Raw genomic sequence first — 5,111 nt, forward strand, 5'->3', positions numbered from 1 at the left:
TTAGCCTTGTCTCAACAGACTTACCACAAGGCAGTGGGGCTATTTGCCCATAGCTGGGATGGTGGTTGATGGGTGCCAGGGTGCATCCACACAGTGGTGGGCCTGCACACGTCTCTGGGGCCCACTGCTGCTCCAAGATCCCCTGTAGTTTAGCCTGGGACTGTAAGACACCCAGTTTCCGCGTGTGGGCCCGAGGAGGCACTGCAGGAGTCTTGGTGATGGAGAGGCTCTGTACTGGCAGGAGGAGGCTTACACACTCGTCTCCTCTTTTCACCCTCTGTTGAGAGGGCTAGCCAGCGGCAATAGCTGCAAGCAGAGAGCACTATGCGGCATACAGCATACAACATGCACTAACTACAAGCACTACTGCACTGGACGCTTCACACACACTCCAAATACTCCATCCACACACAATGCAACTATAAAGAAGACATGACAGCAGCTATATTTCATTAGGAAGTTGAGATTTGGTATGTCTCCAAAGATGATACTCGTAAATTTCTACAGATGTCCCATGGATAGTATTCTGACTGGCTGCTGGGCTAATACACAGGATGGAAGTAATCTGTAGAGAGTTGTAAAATTAGTCAGCTCCATCATGGGCACTAGCCTTCCTGGTATCCAGGACATCTTCAAGGAGAATAGCAGCATCCATCATTAAGGACCCCCATCACCCAGGACATGCCTTCATCTCATCATAACCATCAGGAAGGAGGTACAGAAGCCTGAAGGCACACACTCAACGATTCAGGAACAGCTTCTTCCCCTCTGACATCCGATTTCTAAGTGGACGTTAAACCCATGAACACTACCTCAAAACTTTTTATTTCTATTTTTGCACTACTTATTTAGTTATTTTATATACTATATATATATAATGTATTGCATCGTACTGTTGCCATAAAGACAACAGATTTCATGACCTATGCTGGTGATATCAATCCTGATTCTGATTCAGAGCCTCAGTTTGCCTCAGCTGCCTTGTACACAGGCTGATGCCAGCTCCCAGCGCCCAGCTATCATGGTCCGTGCCTCTGTTCAAGAAGCCCGGTAACACACCCTTGTTTTAATTGAAGGGCCCTCCCATTACACACATGGCCTAAGTGCAGATTAACAGAATTTCCATGGTAACTAACTCTTCAGGAGTTTTACACACACACACTGAAAAGTCACAAGCACATACACATTCACATAAACACTCTGACAAATACTCTCACATATGTACACACACATTCGCACACACACAAAAATTCACATGCACTCATGCACTCTCACACATGCACACTTCCTTTCTTTCTCTCTCTCACTCTCTCTCACACACACATACAAACTCAAGTGCTCATTTACACATTTCCTAAATATTTCATTACCCAACTCCCCCACACCCTCAGACAGTGTGTTCCCAATTCCCTCACGTCCCCTCTAAATCTCTCACCCCTTACTCAAAATGCATGCCTCCTAGTTCCAGAAAACTCTGCTGTGTGGAAATGTTTCCCACTACCTGCCCTGGTTGTGCCCCTCACGATGTCATGCATCTGTCATAGAATCATAGGGTTCGTAGGCAAGAGAGACCCTGAAGCAGGATTCAGGAAGTTCATTTCTATCTGCTTCTGACTGCTGTCACTATTTTTACAGTTTCCTTCCAGGTGCAGCACAACTTCTTCTAATGTCCACCCTGAAAAGGTCATCTATCACCAACGGCTTTTCAATGGGCAGGGTCATCTTCCATTGGTACCCAAGAGCCTTGTGGAGATGATTCACATTTCAGGACTGTCTGCGACCCATGCATGACACTACCTCATTATTTCATCATATCTTTGTTCGCACGATTTATATTTGTAATTTATAATTTTAAGCTGTACTCTGTACTGCTGTCACAAAATGACAAATTTCATAGAAACATCGAAAACCTACAGCACAATACAGGCCCTTTGGTCCACAAAGCTGTGCTGAATATATCCTTACTATAGAAATTACTAAGGGTTACCTATAGCCCTCTATTTTTCTGTGCTCCATGTACCTGTCCAGGAGTCTCTTAAAAGACCCTATCGTATCCGCCTCCACCGTCGCCGGCAGCCCATTCTGCACACTCACCACTCTCTGTATAAAAAACTTACCCCTGACATCTCCTCTGTACCTACTTCCAAGAACCTTAAAACTGTACCCTCTTGTGCTAGCCATTTCAGCCCTGGGAAAAAGCCTCTGACTATCCACACAATCAATGCCTCTCATTATCTTATACACCTCTATCAGGTCACCTCTCATCCTCCGTCGCTCCAAGGGGAAAAAGCCGAGTTCTCATAAGGCATTTTCCCCAATCCAGGCAATATCCTTGTAAATCTCCTCTGCACCCTTTCTATGGTTTCCACATCCTTCCCGTAGTGAGGTGATCAGAACTGAGCACAGTACTCCAAGTGGGGTCTGACCAGGGTCCTATATAGCTGCAATATTACCTCTCAGCTCCTAAACTCAACCCCATGGTTGATGAAGGTCAATGCACCCTATGCCTTCTTAACCACAGAGTCAACTTGCATAGCAGCTTTGACTATCTTATGGACTCTGTCCCCAAGATCCCTCTGATCCTCCACACCGCCAAGAGTCTTACCAATTATACTATATTCTGCCATCATACTTGACCTACCAAAATGAACCACTTCAGACTTATTTGGGTTGAACTCCATCTGACATTTCTCAGCCCAGTTTTGCATCCTATCAATGTCCCACTGTAGCTTTTGACAGCCCTCCACACTATCCACAACACCACCAACATTTGTGTCATCAAGGGAAGTCGTGCCTTACGAGCCTGATTGAATTTTGTTGAGGATGTGCCTAAACACGTTGATGAAGGTAGAGCAGTAGATGTAGTGTGTATGGATTTCAGCAAGGCATTTGATAAGGTACCCCATGCAAGGCTAATGCCTCTGTGCTAGCAGGCTGCCCCCAATTTGAAGCAGGTGGTCACTGGGAAATCCTGCCCTTTGCGGTCGGGTGAAAGTACTTGACAAAGTGGACCCAGTCTACACCAGGCCTCACCGGGGGCACTGGATAGGGTGGACAACCCTGACAGACCCGCAGGGGTAGCGCCGTCTCACTGGATGGACTTTCTGGGTCTCAAATGATTTAGAGGAAGGAGGAGTAGGGGAAACTTGCATGAGTTAGTGCCGGGTGGGAGATCAGTGGGGAGGGACAAAGGGATAAGCAAACCAAGCAGAGAGCAAACCCAACGGAAGATGGAGAGTGAGTGGGGACCACGGAGGAGAGAAAGACGTGCCCAGTTGTGGATCTTGTTGTACGTGGTAGAAGTTATGGAGAGTTATGTATTTGATAAGGAAGCTTGTGGGGTGATAGGTATGGGAACCCTATTCCTGTTTCGGAGGCAGGATGCCCGAGTGAGGGCAGATGTGCGGAAAATGGAGGTGATGCGGGCGGGGGCAACATCGGCAGTGGTGGAAGGGAGACTCCATTCTTTGGAAATGGAGAGCATCTCAGATGTTCGAGAGTGAAAAGCCTCATCCTGAGAACAGATGCAGCAGAGACAGAGGAACTGAGAAAAGGGAAATGCATTTTTATAAATGACAGGATGGGAAGAAGTTTGGTCAAGATGCCTGCGAAAGTCAGCAGGTTTATAAAAGTTATCAATAGGCAGTCTCTCTCCCAAGATGGAGACAGCAAGATCGAGAAAAGGGAGAGAGGCATCAGAGATGGACCATGTAAATTGGAGGCATGGGAGCAGGATGCAGTCATCGATGTAGCAAAGAAAGAGTTGGGTGGCATTTCCAGTGTAGGCCTGGGCCTGTAATGTTCCATATAGTCAACAAACAGGCAGGCAGAACAGGAGCCTGTGATACACTTTGGGTTTGTAAAGTGAAACCCAGTTCTGGCAGATGGAGGAGGGGAACTGGTTAGGTCTGTTTTCCAGAAAGAAGCAGAGAGCTTTGAGGCCTTCCTGGTGAGGGATAGACGTGTGTAGAGACTGGACATGCAGTGATCAGGGCCAGGGCTCGAAGTGATTGAGAGTGTGTGAAGTGTTACGGATGTACATAAGTAGGAAGGGACTGAGCCAAGGGGAACAAAACAAACATGAGGTGAGTGGGCAGAAACAATGCACCTTCCTAGGCATCCAGTTTGCTAATCTCGATTCGAGGCAGAAACAAGCAGTGTGGCTCAAGGGAACTATGAGGTTAGTGGCTGTGGATGGAAGATCTCCAATGTAGATGAGTTGGCGATGGTGCAGGAGATAACTGCCAGATCACACCCTACAGCTTCCTTCTTTGAAAGTGGGGGGAGAGGAAGATGCAGTTGCTGATAAGGACCATGAACGCATGGTACTATGGGGGTGGTGGGGGGTGGAGTGTGGGCAGCGGAGCCAGAATTCAGGGTGGGAGAGGTCTCTTTGCTTCATCAAGGCCTGCTCCAATATCAGGGGAAGAAGGAGCAGGAAGAATGCTGGAAAAGAGGAGGACCCAACTGTTTAACCAAGTATGTGTGTAAATCCTACTTGCTGTGTCATTCCCTCCACGCAGAGCGAGATGGGGGTGGGGTGGGTGTGATAACACAGAAGGTCAGTCACCCAATGACTTTAAGAACCCCTGATGTGAGGTTCCGTATCAGAGAAGGAACTGCGGTTTTAATCAGAAAACTGACACCAATTTTCGCACCCTCTGCAATAAACATGAGTCAGGACAACCAGTAGGACTGGTTTTACTATTGATACAAGGGGTTGGTTAACAATTAACCATTTGTTATATTAGCACTGTCAAGATTAAAATAGTTAAGACACTGCACGTATATCTCAGGCAGAGTCACGAACATCCCTTTCATTTCACTCATCTATTTCCTGTACAGGAGCTGTACTTGTTGAAAAAATACTTTGCTCCAATGAAGCTCGATGACTGATCAGAAGAGATTCAGTGCCTTGTTTACAGCCGTCCACCGCTGTGCGCAGCATCTGCAGCCATCAGGTTAACTAGCAATCTATGTAAGGTACAAAAGATGTAAATTAGCTAGCTCTTTTTTATTTAGTTCATAACTGTGGCCAATCAAATTAAAGGAAGTAAAGGCTGGGGAACTCCCCATGGGAGGCAAAGTCCTTAAGAGGCCTCTGAATTATT

The sequence above is a fragment of the Hypanus sabinus genome, chromosome 7 (assembly GCF_030144855.1).
Source record: "Hypanus sabinus isolate sHypSab1 chromosome 7, sHypSab1.hap1, whole genome shotgun sequence".
Classification (NCBI taxonomy): Eukaryota; Metazoa; Chordata; class Chondrichthyes; order Myliobatiformes; family Dasyatidae; genus Hypanus; species Hypanus sabinus.